General features: G+C 39.3%; 2 long non-coding RNA genes across 2 annotated transcripts in view; one reads left to right on the top strand and one right to left on the bottom strand.

Moving 5' to 3' along the window:
* The window catches only part of LOC111262876 (uncharacterized), a 4,948-nt gene extending 3,417 nt beyond the window's left edge, over nucleotides 1-1,531 (bottom strand). Inside the window, exon 1 of the long non-coding RNA XR_002681904.2 lies at nucleotides 1,414-1,531. This is a non-coding gene — a long non-coding RNA (uncharacterized LOC111262876). The remainder of the gene's footprint in view (nucleotides 1-1,413) is intronic.
* The window catches only part of LOC111262877 (uncharacterized), a 9,467-nt gene extending 7,451 nt beyond the window's left edge, over nucleotides 1-2,016 (top strand). Inside the window, exon 2 of the long non-coding RNA XR_002681905.2 lies at nucleotides 1,391-2,016. This is a non-coding gene — a long non-coding RNA (uncharacterized LOC111262877). The remainder of the gene's footprint in view (nucleotides 1-1,390) is intronic.
* Nucleotides 2,017-16,169: the final 14,153 nt, after the last annotated feature.

The following is a 16,169-nucleotide window of genomic DNA, read 5'->3' on the forward strand; positions in this document are numbered from 1 at the left end:
TACCTAGCCAGCCAGCCAGCCGTACAGTGTGCCTTATGTGCAGATATTTTATTTTTCATCAAATTTAAAGCCATAACTGACTGAAATCATTGAAAATATATTTGCTAGGATCACTTAGAATTATGGCTAATATCATATTGTTGGAATAAAATTAATAGTGTAATCCGCAATTTCAAGAAGTTAAATGGGAACATCACAATAATTACTTCATATGACAGAATAAGCACTGCTAAATCGGTCCTGCAGGGCTTGGATGCTAGATTAAAGGCCCTTCTCGATTATAACAGATAAGCCATCATAACAGAGATTAGGACTCGTCCTTTCAGCTACCCCATGCTAACCGAAATAATGAGATCAGTTTCGCCAACGCAAATATTCCAAAAAGCAGTGTTCTCAGAGATCACATGCAATGGTACCGCTTTTGTTCTCGATGAACTTAACCGTACGCGGCTACAAGCATAATTGCGTAACAAGTTTCAGAGTTTCTAGAGATTTAGTGGGCACTAATATAACAGTGGAACTAAACAAAGGTTCATTCATGATGGGTCGCTAAATTTGATTCATTATAGGCTCTAGGATTCATTATATTGCCCTGGGATAATACCAACAAACATTCGAACTCTCCATTGATACCGGCAAGCTGGAGGCTACTGCAGTCTACTTTGGCATCCTTAGGGCCGCCGATCTTTAAAAGCTTCATAGGAAGTTATTAAATGCATTTAGTGTGTCAGGACGACCTCATAGGCGTTAACAAAATAGACAATTGAAGAATAGTGGCCTTTTCAAAAATCAAACGATAGCTGCATAAAGTCACTTGACAAAAGAGATCTAACATCGACAAAAACACGTAAATGCTTTCGGTATCTATGAATCGTCAGACTTCAGCTGGTAGTATTTAAATTTTCTACTTTGACTATCGATAAATCTTACCTTCATATATTTACGATCTGAATAAAATTAAAACATTTCAAGATATGACGAACATTTCAGTAAACGATGGAAACTCTTCCCAACAATGTCTAACAGCAATAGCATGTGAACATTTTAGAGAGTAGCAAATAATTATAATCAGCCTAAGCTTATTCCACAGCCTGACAGATTGAATTCAAGGTCAAACGTGGTTGGTAGATGATTGAGTGTTACGTTCATATAAGGTACGTATGGAAGGAATGCATACGACCTTTTTTCAACAAGGGTAGCAGAAAGCTTGATTAGCTATTCTATAAACGTATTTATTCAGTACTTTATTGGCGCCTATTTTAGGCTTCTTGGTTTTTTATTTAACACATTCTTCTGCTGCCATTTCCTGCACAGCCCTCAGCTCTTGGTATGGCCTTAAAGCTATAATTTTCTATGTCAATCAATTTTATTCACGGTCATTTTCGCACAGATACGGGCAAAATGATCACGTACCGTTGGCCAGAGCGTGTTCACCAAAAGGACCGTTCACGCTAGTTCCGACGTGCACAGTCACAATCCAGTTAATTACCAGGCTACGAGACGCTGAGTCGGTGGAGGTAACAGCGACGGCGTTCGAGCTTACCGTATAGTCAACTCCAGGAACGACGAAAGACGTCACGTTCGCGGGTAAACTACAATGACAGGCGTAATTCCTATCACGATAACGAGCGGCACGTTTCAATGGAAATTCTCCACTTCTCCTGTCGTAAAGGCGACTGACCGCCTCTTATCACAGAGTACGAGGAAAGGCGAATTAAAAATTAGAGGCACTTCGTTTTTGCTGTAGTTTCTACTTTTGTCAACATACACCGAAATACACTTACTATTCAAAGAAATGGAGAGACTGTTGTTGTTCTAAATGACCAAATACATAGGCGTCATTGATCCGTTATCAGCTCGATAGTTTCCGATTCAAAAGAAAATCCTTGAAAGTAGGATTCTATTGTTAGCACAGCTTTATCCATTGTCACTTTTGTTGTTTTCCTAATCTTCAACGTACAGCTTTCGATATAGGTTAAAGTGAATTAAATAAAGACGACATCTAATTCTTTTCCATGTGCAATATCTATTACATTATAGATAATGCTTACCATCGTGAGTAAGCCCAGAGTGCTACGTATATAGATACAACAAGACCGTGGTGGAAGCTTGTTCTCTCAGACAAAATGAAATCTAGGGAAAAATTAGGTACTATGCACTAAGTTAAATTTCCATTTTTAATTCGTTGGCTAGTAAGTAACATATATATATATATATATATATATATATATAATACATATATAACTTGTATTACTGTTTCAATCAGAAAACGGGAAAAAAACACAGTTTCTTATTGAATCAATTTCTTCTAATGAGATTGCTATACGCCGCTACCAAAATGAATCTTTCGTACTGGCTTCAACTAAAAGAAAATAAGAAAAAACAAAGCTATCAATTTTAAGCACAAGTATTCTTATAAATTTATTATTACATTTTATTATTATACAATGAATATAGTAAACTGCTATCCGCTATGTGGGGGTACTAGAGATGTCTGACATTCCGAATTCTACCAAAACATATCGAGACACATTTTTACCAATGTTATCTATATTGTGTTAATTTTTGATAAAATTACTTAAATTAATGCATGTATAGATTGTGCCAGATCAGATCACGAAGAGGTCACGTGGTTTTTCTCATATTTATCATTACATTTTTTTTTTTTTTTTAATCATATTTATCATCAAGCGAAGCACTTTATTTACATATGTACAGTTTAAATCAACCAAACACACAGTGGAAGGAAGTCGGGGCATTCGGGCTGAAAAATTCAAGCTTTTTAACTTCTATGAACGTACGATATGCACAATAAAGCATTCGCTGCCCTAAGGGACTACGTCGTTTGCAACTGGGTGGGCGAACCTGGGGATTACTTGCTAGATGCGGTGGCATTCTGTTGTATTCTTGTTGCAGGCGCCGCAAAGCACTTCTAAGAGCCTTCTAATAAAACACGCTATATATAAAACTAGCGACTTCTGATCCGCTTTGCGACATTTTGCAATCTTAAAAACTCCGCACGGCTTGTAACGACTGTGGTGACATGGCCTCCATAGGAATTGTTCTAGGGGTACCCGTGATAGCCTTGTGGGTAATGTATTAATCTTGCGGACACGTTGTGGTCAAGGCTCGGACCCTGGCATAGATAAATCAACAGACTTCGTTTCGTCAGACAGGGAACTAGCAAGTCGTTTGTCTGATGAGATATTTAACGGAAAAACCGAACGTAAAAGTCGAAATATAGAGGAGTTACTCAGTTACACATTTTGACAAGCTCATACGTTACTCTTTGATTCTAAGGATCAACTAACTGGACAAATCTAGATTTTCTCAGCTTTACGGTTTTCAAATTTCAAATTTCATTTTCATTTTTTCAAAATTCATTTTCAAATTTACGGACATTTATAGAAGGAATAATACAGTTTAATCATATTGAGTTAAAGCTATTCGGACGAAGTCTTTGTATTGGTAACTCAACAGTGTTAACGTTTTTGAAAACTTTTCTATTTGGCAAGCGTTTTTTTTTCTATGTGAGCTTTCTTGTGGTACTAAACCTACGGACATAATAAAGAAAAATTCATCTGCAAGAGTTACGTGTGTTGATAGATTTGATCTGAATCGAGAAATTTATTGATTGGTTAAGTGCTAAGTACATTTGTAATGATAAAACAAATAAACTATATGTACTTGTCGAGTTTTCCACTGAATAAGCTCTTCGTTTGTAATTACGACGATGTCAAATGCTCGAACTGGTGTTACAGGAAATTCTACTTCTGTTGCTGCCATCGCCTTTCGGCCCGCTAACGCAGACGACGATTTGATTTTATGCCGAGCCCGTCTGGCTTTTTCGAGCGATCTGAATCATAACTCTTGACTTCTATGTGGCATCATTGATGTCAGGTATGATAAACAGGTCAGCCCGGATCTGAATCCAGTTAGAAAATGTTTTGACGAATGTGTCAGTTTTTCTGTTGTCAGAATTAGTTGTGTCATATGTAAGGTAAGTGATATGTTACTGTGGTGTACGAAAGAAAATCAAAGACGTATAAGGACTCACCTGTTCCGGTTGTTTGGGGTCTATGGAACTTCTCGAAGAAATTTATTTACGACATCATGTGAAAGTTTAAAAAATCTTTCTGAAAAAATGGTTATCTGGGCGGGTAAGCATGGCCGGTGACAGAAACTAACTATAGCGGTGTGAGATCGAACCCTGTCGCGTAACAAAAGAGACTTCACCCGGTTCATTAATCATGGCTGCTTAAAGCTGAAGTCGTTCATCATTATCTATAGTACACTTTAACGGGTCGCAATTGGTGAAGTAGAATATGTTACTGCTATAACATTAGAGCATAGTGAAGTGAGGTTTTTATTCTCCGCGGCATCTGTTTGTCCAGCTCGCTTAATGTATGCGACCATGGTGCTCTTACGTACACCAAACCTGCGTGTTAATACCAAACCTCCTTGACATAGGTCGGCTTCTGTCGTAGTTCTTAATTTTTCGACAGCGGATTTTTCCACGAGAGTCGATTTTTTATGAGTTCCTTCTTAAAGTTTTTTAAAGCAAAGACTCACGGCATATTTTTCTAATGGAATTTCCGATTCGAATGAATACGCATCTCCTCATCGCTTTTGCTTTTCTAGCAACGGATATCTTTGGAAATAGGTGTTGGCCTTGACTTGTAGCGGGTTAATCTACTTTTACATCAGGAAGTTTACTGCAGTTGAGCGCATTCAAACGATTATTAGAATAACGTTATCATCATTTGCTTTGTTTAGTTTTTCAGACGCGAGCCACTATTTTTTTCCTCACAACCGTCGCTCATAGGTCATACAGTGGTAATGATAAATCAGCGATTGTTATTTTCCGCAAGATTCGCTCTTTTTTCAGCCTCGGTGCCCTTTAGGAGCGCTGAACTGCTATATTCGTATAACCGCAAATGTTCCCTGTGCTCGCTGCCGTTACCTGAAATGAAGACAAGTAGTGAGGTGTTTATTGATGATACAGCGATAATTTATCTCTTAGACGCTCGGCCAATCTAGGTCACAGCCAGTACTATATTCGATGTAGTCGAATTCCTGTAAAAGCTGCGAGTATTTAGGTTTACTGGGCCCGTTATTCAGCCCTTGACAACGGCTTATTTCAAACACTGACGACAACAGATATTACCGGGGCAATGTGTTTCGGCAGTGTTGGTTGAATGGAGCATTTCAGTGTCGTTTAATTTTCGTTCGGTTATCAGTAAAATTGCATGTGAGGGCCATATGTATGACTGCGGTGGCAAAAATGATCCAGGTATTATGGAACATCTACTTTCGTATAAGAAGCTGTTTCACGCATCGCAGCATTGAAACGATGAAACGTACTCGTTCCATTAGAGAGGGGAAGATACGAAGTTCATTCTCCTGAAGTTGCCAAAATTGCCTCAATCCGATTGCACATACCACCAGCACCGTAGAATATGTCGAACGCATATCAGCATGTATAAATACTCTCCGATATATAACTCTACAATCAGCTGACTACAGTAATTCAGAGAACGTTAGATAGGGAGTATCATGGATATGAGATACACTTGCAAAATCATTTTCTCATGATATTCTACCGGTTAGGAAAGTTCTACTATATCAGTAACTTTAGTTTGACTTTTCTCCCTTCGTTAACTTCTGTCGCTCTTGCTTGCTATTGCTGCTGCTAGTGCGTGAATGACGTGTCGTAGATAGCCTACGGCATTAGATGCGAGCTTAAGGGGCGCATAGAACAGTGAGAACTGAAGCCTGACCAATTGCTCTTAACGATAACTACCGCAGGAGCGCACCCCTGACGACAAGGCAGGAGCGGTCGGAGACAGCTTAAGTTAGTCGGCGATAGGCCTAGAGCCAGGCAATCTCAAAAAAACTCGCAATATGGGTTGGTCACTAGCCAATACTGCAAGGTATAAAATCTTGATGGCTGGCTTATCTAGCCGACCGTCATGTCCTGGCCTATTCGAGGGCTGCGACATTTCCACTTGGATTCGCTCGAGCGCCTGGGGGTCTCCTGGGGTCCTTCGCGCCAGCGACTTCACGGTATCCGACTATCGTCCTCTGGGACCTCTGCCGCCTGCAGTTAATCAGGCGTAATGAGGCTCCTGCATCCAAAGTAGTCAGTGATAGCCATTTTGTGTGTGTTCAAACGGCTGCGTATGGGTAAGCTAGCAGGTGGCTTACCGCAGAGAGACACGCACAGGGGGCCCATTCCACTCAGAAAGCACTGCTTCGTAGTTGACAGTGACAGTACGAATCTCTTCTATGCTGCCGCAAGAATAAGAGTGCGTCAGCTGCCAACGGTTACATCAAACAGTAATGAACCATTCGCAGAAGAAATTACGATAGGCGGCACGTTATTATATATATATATATTGCTTGTCACGTTGATGTTAGTACTTTTATCGACATAACAAATGACATTTTTTCAATATATTATTATATGTATTAGCTGTGCAGCAAACTCGACCAACAGCCGGTCAGCAAACAAGCAGAAGTCTGAGGGAATTTTGGAGGCAAAAAATGACCACAAGATCTTGTGTGAATCATATCAAGGGTATAGCAACAAAATTTGGCAAGCTGACCTTCAGGAGTCGCCAAAAATCTATCAAGTTGATTACATTATCCCGGTGATTATCTAGCATGGAATTATAGGTATGGCAATAGAATAAGTAAGTTACGGAAGTTAAGGGACGGTTACAGGTATGGTCAAAGACAAAAACAGATTTAAGTGTAACGGGCATCTCTATAATGGAACGAAGCTACGAATAGTATCGCCGGCTCTAATCCTAATGCACAAGCTATGTGACATTCATAGCTCAATTATCTGAGTGCTATTCTTCTCCTAAACATGTAAACCTATACAAAGGGCATAGATTTCTGCAACGCAAGGAATGTACACCTTTATGGAGAACAGACTTTGGAAGAACAGAGTGAGAGTTTAACTCGTAAAAGCTAATAGATAGTGAACGCTATACCTAGGTAGGACGCAACATTCTACTTCGGACAATGACCGGAAAAGGTATTCAATTTTGTATCTGACGCTTACACGCGGCTGCAAGCGATTCTGTGCACGGCATGGTACGTGCGTGCTTACTGTATGTGTATTTATGGCTAAGTATAACTTGGTAAGACACATTCATGAAACCTTATACAAAAAGTAGCTATTGCTACCAAACAATAACTTCATAGCTTCAACATGAGAAACATAGCTCTAATTATGACCACGCTATCGAACTCTAATTATTATAAACAGCGAATCATTTACGTAATTTCTAAAAATAATTTTTGCACAATTTCAACCAGTCAAAGTTCTTCTGGCTCAGCATCTTAGGATAAACTAGTAATGATATATCATTTTACTGTATCTGTGAACGTGAGCTAAAGTTGAAACGTTACTTGCTACTATGCCTTAAATTAAAACATAGCTTTGTCGAGTCTCTGAGTAATGGATATAGCCTTTTCGAAACATAGGATCCTGGCTCGATCGTTTTCGTATAGCCCTTAGCTGTTGCACGTACTACATTGCTGAGGAAAGTTCCCGTGCTCGATGGGTGAGAATCCTAAACAGTGCCTCGTAGATATACACGGAAAATATCGAAGCCACGCTGTTATGGAAGACGGTCGTTAAGCACTGCAATAGAACAAGCTTTTGCTGACGAATAATATATTACAAGAGCTCGCTGCCGCGAGAAGACTCAGCTTCTAAAAGACATGGGAAGTCACTGTTGCCGGAAAGGTTAAAAGTCAGGGCGCCTCACTCGCAGTTTCTTTGAAAGAATCTTTCCTGCGGTCTGCAGCTTGGTTAGCGTTCATGACTTGCATTACGGTCGGAACCGACCAGAGTAATTTTTAAGTTTACAGTGCTGATTTATGAGTTCCAAGGTAAGTAACAAAATAATTGTGTTTGTCATAAATGTCCGACAAGCATGAATTTCCAAAAAAAAAGATTCATGTAAATTGTTTGTATTTTTTGTCGGTGTCTTAAATGAGGTGCACATTTGCTCCATGGTACGGTTCACGATCGTTTAATCATGTCCACTCTCGTTACGTCTTCAACGTCTTTCTACGCTACGGTCGTGTAAACAAACAAACCGATAAAAGTATAATCTTTTTGCAATGAATAGCCATCATTCAATGATTCTTAGCTGATTTCCTCTCAGCAAGTGATGAGTATATGCGGTTTACTGAAACAGTCCTGGTGTTTCGATCCAGATGTACACCAATGTACATCCTGTCGATCACAGGCCCAATGGTTCAAGCAGGACTAAGAATACTTATAGTCAAATAGCGTTATACAAAGTAGCTTTAAACCTATGGGATTCAAATTTGGCACCCGGGGTCTCTTACTTGTTTTTTTTTATGACGACCATTCTGCTGATGCGCGGAAGCAGGGCAGGAGTATAATAAATCATGATTGTATAATAGACAATAGGCGAACTGGGAAAATATTCATTTTGTCGGAGTGTTTCTCTTGGCTTAAAGATGGCTTAATGTCAGACGTGATACAACAAGATGACAGATTTATAGATGACATATTCTTTTTAAAACGATGTTCATACACTGTGTTGTCATTGCGTTTTCGTACGGCGTTTCGGCAGAAAAGTAGTGGAAATGATTTCCTCATTTGCGAGTATGGACGGCCCTATAATTCAAGACCCTCTGTCTGATGTAAGGGTTTCCGTTAGAGCTTCACTTCGACTTGAAGGTCGCGTGGCAGGTCACAACTTCAGAATCAAATGGCTCCATAATTCAGCACATATAAACGAAGCTGAAGGCATTCGTGTGAGTAGCACCATGAAGATTTTCTTCTTCGACGTGTGCTGAGTGCAATGTAAGCTGTCTCTCGACGCATACACGCGCAAAATAAACTATAATTATCTTCTAGATAAAACATTTGTATTTAAACAAATTAAAACCAATGATCATGGAATCGTATGATATGCACCAGAATAGTCTTTACAAACTTATGTAAACATACAATGACTAGTATACAATAATAGAAGGCCGTTTAATTTAGAAGCGTACGGCTCTAACCTTACTTTTTTAAAAAGAGCCGTATGAATTTGGGCTTTATAAATTCGTTTGTTAAAATTGTTATTATTTGAGCTGCGATTATATAACTATTTAAAAAAAAAAAAAACTGCTTGGACCAGAACTTACTAACTGCCTTGCTTAACATACTCCGTTACTAATAAACGATACATGCGTTCTACTGGTAAACTTCCTAAGTGAGACTCGGCCGAATTGTCACTTCCAAAAGCCTGACTTTCAGTCCAACTTAAAATTCGTAGCTATATATACAAGTCTTACGATCGCACCCGTTTAAGGAGACTGGCATCAACTAAGAGTCCTGTGATAATCTCATCTAATTTAACGAGTATATAAGAATAAAAAGACAACGTTGATGATAAAATACTGCATGAAGGGCAAGGAGTTCTTAATAGATTTGCGTTGATACCTCAGAGAAGCCACTGCGTTTTGAGGTAGAAGAGGCCTATGGTTCTATTCCTGAGAGGATTTCGAAGGCTCTGTAGATGAGATGCAGTTCGCTTCGTGACAGATCACTCTGTACATCAGAGTACATATTCAGAGCGTAAAACAATAACAATGTTGATGCTGATAGGAAAAAAAAATTGACGTTGATAGTCCGAACGGCATCACGCTGGCTCGTTGATGTTATACGCCCAAGCCACAATCGCGTAACTAGTTATCGGTTAAAGAAAAAGGGATCTGTAAAGATATAGAAGCACGTGTTGGAGGGAAATCCGTGGCCGAAGACTAAATAGCATATAAATGCGGTTGTATCACTTTGGACGTAGTTTAAAGAAATATATTTCTAACTATGTAAGTAAGCACTATGGATACGTGCTCGGCCTAAAGTCGTTTGTTTAAATGTCAATCCAAAACACCTTGAGGATAAGTTTGATTAAACGACTGTTCCATTAAACTTAATCAAGTTGCTCAGTACGTTAATGGAGCACTAAGAAGCTTCGATGAAAGAATATTCCATTTTTAAATTGTTGACAGAAAGCGAAGTGTCTCGTGGCTGCTTATGACTGGCAAGTTTGTACTATGGGAGGTAGGTCGGAAATCTGTTTTGACGAGCCTGAAAGTAAAAAAACAGTACACTCGAATAAAGAATAGATAAAAATGGGCTTAGAACTGAATTTTGAGTAACTGACCCTAGGTATTACTAGAGGGCTATTCAAGATCGCAGTATCGATACGTCTAGTTAAGAAGCGCTTGGTAAAGTAACGTCTGAATCGATCAGAGAAAGTAGTAAAAAATTAGAAATATAGTAGAAAAAAAAATTATTCTTTAAAAATGCATCGCGCGATATAGTAACAAACGCCTTTGCAGCATTGATGACGACTACAAGTTGGGTACTTTTCCACCGCAGAAGTGGGTGTCGTAGTCATAGGTCTCATGGGAAACCAGATCAGAGAAGCGCGAACGAGGAAACAATATTGCAATTTTGAAAGAAAAAATGATGAAAAATGAGAGCTTAGAGATGATGCTTGACGCAGCTTTTTAACAAGCTTTGTGAAAGATGGGTCGACAGTTCGTTGGACTACTTCAGCCACTTGTATACATAAATAAAGAAATAACCCCGACGATCCCAAACGATGCTGGAAACCCATTGAAGGGACAAGTTATTGATTAGCGTGAGGTTGTTAACGGGTTTAGCGGATGGTCAGTCCGACAAATATTATATCCATGCTTCGAAATTCGTTACGGATGTGTCTGCATGTATTTAACTAATCGATTGTTCCCGTAGGGTGACTTAATGCAGTTATCAGATCGTTCCGGATCTATGTTACGACGTTTACTTTAGAAACTAGTTTCAGCATATAAAAGGATCAGTTGAATCGATGTCCTGATAGCTAAAATGAACGACGAAGAAGTACCTCGTCGTCAAACCTCGGCACTGTTACAGATGTCTGTTGTTCAAATTCATTTCTTCCATTCTCTGATTCCTTATTGCCTTTTCTCGCATGCGCCTTCACGATTGCCATTATTTAGCTAAAATTATTTAGAAAAGCAAACAAATACATTTAGACATATTTAATGTTAGCTGTTAGTTTGCGCCGTGCTATTCTGCCGCTGCATTTACTTCATTCAAAGCCTCAACGTGTTTACATTTATATCAGTAGGATTTTATTCTAAGACAATAATTCTAAGACAGGGTTTCTTTCAGTGAACCAATACGATTACCGTTGCAACTCAGTATTTCATGCTGGGATGGTCCCATCGTACAGCATACTAACATAAGCCCATATGTTAATATATAAAAATGTTATTTTAAAGAAAAGCTACAAATCGAAGTAGTCGCAGTGATTGCGGGTAGCGGAAACACACACGAGACAACAGAATTCGATAACACTATTAATCTGAAATAACAACCTTAGCGTATGCTTGATCATTCGTAGAGTACTTTCAATAATATGCCTTTATAATAAATACGATAGATGCGTTTGAGTCGCTTTGTCGTTCGTGTTGTTCAGGGTCATAAGTATCGATGTGCTGGTAATTAACGGTATGGTTGGAATATACTCAGTGTTCGCAAAAAACGATAGAGGCCAAATTCATACCGTAGACGTAAATGCACACGCCTAAGAAATTCTACTATTCTATTAAATATCATTGGTTAGAAAGTCCTTGCCAGTTATGTATAGTTGTCGTTTTATACTGGTAAGGCTAGCTCGTAGCTAATATAATATTTCAATACATTCATATGTGTATAGGCTCTAATATAGAAACACTTCGCCTCAACAAACCAATTAGAACTTAATTATGTTCTGTTAAATGCTACGGCCAGTCAACCGACGCCGCGCAGGACATCCGAGTTTCTTATAAGAACAAATTTGAACTTTTACCTTGCACGTCTTGTAAGTAAGTATTAACCGATTTCGTTACTTAACCGTAACAGATAGCCAATTACAATCAACGGAAACAAAGTACTTCAATGGGGCGTGTAAGGATTTCTAAACGATGCCCTAGTGCGCTAGTGCAACAGGTTTTCAAACTTCAAACGGCACACCCACATTGCAGCTGAGAGAGGGATGAGGAGTCAAGGTAGATGCGCACTCAAGCTAGAAGCCTGCAAAACGAAGCTTCAAATTTGTTAGGTTTTTTGAAGTTGAAACAATAGCTTCTTCAGCCGTAAGCTCACTTTATATTTTATGATTCTGTTTTCTGTTAAGTGTCGATTTCCGTCTTGTCCTAAAGTTCCGAATTTTCCGTCCAGCACGTAAGCCTAACGGTATCCCACTAGACAATCGGTTCCTAGTACTAAGTGGCGTAACGTCGTTACCACACCCTATTTCCGTGCCTTACATTTTACCTTAGTTTTGTATCATCCAGAGATGTAAAAATATATGTTGCTATTATTTAGTGAAACCAGTGGTGGCTGAGCCGATAGGTATCCCAGTAATGGAGCTCGTTCAAAGTCTGGTGACTAGAAAGACACTCAGGCATAGGGGCCCCAAGTCTGGTAGATCCTGCTAAGGTATAACTTAGACATAATATGATAGCTTACGTCTAGAAATTCACAAAACCACTAATATTCTTCTATAAGCCAATATAATAAACGCAAAATATCGATTTACTGGTGTAGATTTCTGGTCGCTTTCAGTTACATACCACGTCTTCTTATCAACTTTGAAGGGCAAACTATTTTATTCTGTGTCTGTTTTTACTGGATTTAGATGCTATAAATATGAACCATTCGACCGACCATAACAGCTTTTCGTCAACTCAAGTATGGCCTCTTTTGAAGGCGGACAGCTAGCATCTTGTAAATTAAATTAGACAAATCTGCTACCCATGGAGCGTTCTTAAACTACGTCTTATACATTTAATTCTCCAGTTCATTGACGAAATTTGATGTTTCAGATTAGGAGCTGCTGTTTAACGTGATTGAAATCCTCTTGGAAGTATTAGGGACGAAACGTACGTCATCACGGCAAATTTAACCTTGGGATTGAGTACATTAGAAAACTTGTTGCGACTACTTACTTCCGCATATCCGATATTCCTGCGACTATGTTAAGCAATAGCTTAACAAGGATGAACATTTTCTCAAAGCGATGTATTCTCACCATATTATTATTATTATTGAAACCTATTATTGTACTACTATTAAAACTGTGTCAAAAGAATTCCCACGCATCTGTTAAGGGCTCTTGTATAGAAAAGATTAAGTATTTGGCTGAAATCGGGAGAGTCGAGTCTTTTTTGTGACAAATCAATAACAGATCGATTCGGTTTTCGAGTTAACTTTTGGAGTGTTTAGCCGGCGAATTTTTCGATATATGCTGTTTAAGTGTCAAACGAATTAAAATGTTTTTGGAAAAAAAATAAAGCTTTTTCAAGTCAAAGAAAAACACCTCTTTCGCCGAAGGCCCTACGTGGTTCTTCGCTTCTTCCATTTTCGGAGTATTTACACTGAGAATTGTATTCGCAGAGTATAGAAAATATAAATCAGTGAAAAGCGTTAACCAAAAATTGCCATTTTGCGCGGAAACCCTTCATTTGTGAACGGAAGCAGAGTGCGCCCTAGGAAGCTTTCTTTGTCATGCCAAAGCCACGTATCCCACAAGCCCAAGCCCTAGTTTCTAAATAGGGCTACATATTTATCAGTATTATTAATTTTCATAAATATCTAAACTCGTTGTTTTGCCTTTATCTCACGTTTTATTGCAATACATGTTGTTCCCTTCTCTTCTATACCGATATAGAGTACACGGCCTAAAGCTGCTCGTAATGCCATACATTAATTATAGTACATTATTGTAACGCCGATACAAATAACAGTCGGATTTTCGTTCGAAGTTCAGCTGACATTCCCTCGGGTTTGGCGCCAGATTCAAAAGGTAAGTTAAGTTCTGCTAATACTTGATGTTTGTCGATATCAAGACAAACCGCCAATGAACAGCTTGCCGTTCAGTTTGCTCCTGTCGAGAACGTTCAACGGTTATTGCTTTGTCGAATTCTGACAACTTACAATATCCAGCAACTTCTATATCAAACGAAAAGGGGAGACGCACTTGCTATCTATTCTTTGCCGTAATCCTTAATTGTTTGGATTGTTTAATATCTTTCCAGACACTCTTTGCCATGGATCTAATTCATGACACCTAACTTGAAGTAACTGACGGGTTGCAGCTGCCCGTTTTTCGAGCACGTGTTTATAGCAGAATTCACGAGAAAATGTCATATCAAACGCCATATGGGTCTGTCTGCATAAAAAGCATGTATAAAAAAGGAAGAAACTGAACAGCTTCTGTTTAAAAATGATACATCAGCCATTACACATTTCAGCCGGTACCACGACCGGTTTAACCAGTCGACACATGGCGATGAACATAAGTCCGAGCCCTACACAATAGGCTCATTTGGACTCGCCTGAACAGAAAAGATAGATGATTATACTAGCCTTAAGCCATTTACACACGTACAACGTTTATGAGGACGTGCTATCCCAACATATTATAACGCTTTGCAATTAATTGAAAAGAACTGGAGTTAAGGGGAACTTGAGGTAACTACGCTATCCTGCCGCAGTCCTTTGAGGAATCTTTGGTAAGCATTATGGTAGAAGCTGAGCGACGCTTGACAGTATTTCGATGAGTAATATATATAACATGTGTGAGCTAAAACGTAGAGCTTTCAGAGTAGGCAACAATCGTCTGGTTACGTACTTCTTACCAATTGGTAACCTCGTCATGTTACAAAGCTGTCTCCCTGTCCTACAGCAGTAATCAACGAATCACTTAGATTTTGTTCATTATTTAAAATCGTTTTACACGGTTGCCTTACGTTCAGTGTGCCTGAAGCTTTGAGAACCGCTATTCCATAGTCAGTTATTTTCTTCAAGCTTGTGGCCGACGAGGATGTTCCAAGCAAGACATATTGGCTGTTCAAGATGCTTGGAAAACTCACAGTACGTTCGTTTTGCCTTGCGCTAGGCCTGTAGGCGATCCAAATCAAACGAGCCGATGAGCACTAGCGACTCGGATTCCTTAGTCCATATGTATGGGGAAGAATCCTTGCTGTAGCATTCGTTGCCGTACTAGCTTTTGCCATACCGTTCTAACATGAAGCGGCGTACAAAACTCTTTGTCTAGGTATATATCCAGATACCTAGCACCCTCTACCATGCTAATAGTCTTTTCGCACACGTTTCCTTCCTGTAAGCCAAGTGCTCCCGCCTTTTCCGGGGCACGCTCTAGTCCGCTTTTTGCCAAGATCCACTCCGCTCGTTGCCTTTCCATATTGTACCGGTGTCTGTCTGAATAGTACTAAATGGCTAGCAAAACGTCAACCGTTGTGAAATATATAAAACATCAGCTGCTACTCGCTATTGATAACTGTACAGTACAAAAGCGATATTTATGCTTTGAGCAAAGAACGTTTCGAAATTGTTGCTTTGGCGATCTGTGTAGTCAGATTCAATTATGTGTGTCTATACTGCTTCACCAAGATTTATCTCTGATCTTCTATAGCCTGAATCAAAGATGGACTTCAGTCGTCGAAAGTATTCGGTCGAGCATATAGGCGGCGTATGTTGTGCTGTCCTACACGTTCCTGTCGAAATATTTCCTATGGCGACAGAATCACTAGCTCTACTCAGTCTATGCGATAATGGTAGCGAAACGTGCCAGTCCTACGAACGGGAGTTAGGAGAGGACGCACATTGTGGAATTTGTACCATACGTGGCCTAAGAGTTATAAGGATATATAGTTTTCTGTTACTTAAAACACAGGTTTCTCCAGGCATGGGGCGTTCAGCGTGGACTTTTGGTCAAGATAAATTTACTTATCAAAAAGTTAAAATTTAGAAAAAAAAATTTACTCCATTTTACCGCTTTGTATGAAATAGTATTTTTTTTCACAGGCATAGTGGTTCTTTTACTTTCAGTAAAAGTATGCACTGGCGTTACTTATGGTCTTTTGCTGTTGAAATCTAAGGTATGAGTCTGGGAACTCTCGAAAAGCAGTTCCGACCTTAAATTGACACTTGAACAACCCTTCTATTGAGAAGTTGTCGAGATCTTGAAAGAAAAACTGCTTGGTACGTATGTGTTGGATAACAGAGAGCCTCCAGCTGTAACTTTTCAATTTTCGCCAGCGTGGTTTTA

The sequence above is a fragment of the Varroa jacobsoni genome, unplaced genomic scaffold, assembly GCF_002532875.2.
Source record: "Varroa jacobsoni isolate VJ856 unplaced genomic scaffold, vjacob_1.0 scaffold_711, whole genome shotgun sequence".
Lineage (NCBI taxonomy): Eukaryota > Metazoa > Arthropoda > Arachnida > Mesostigmata > Varroidae > Varroa > Varroa jacobsoni.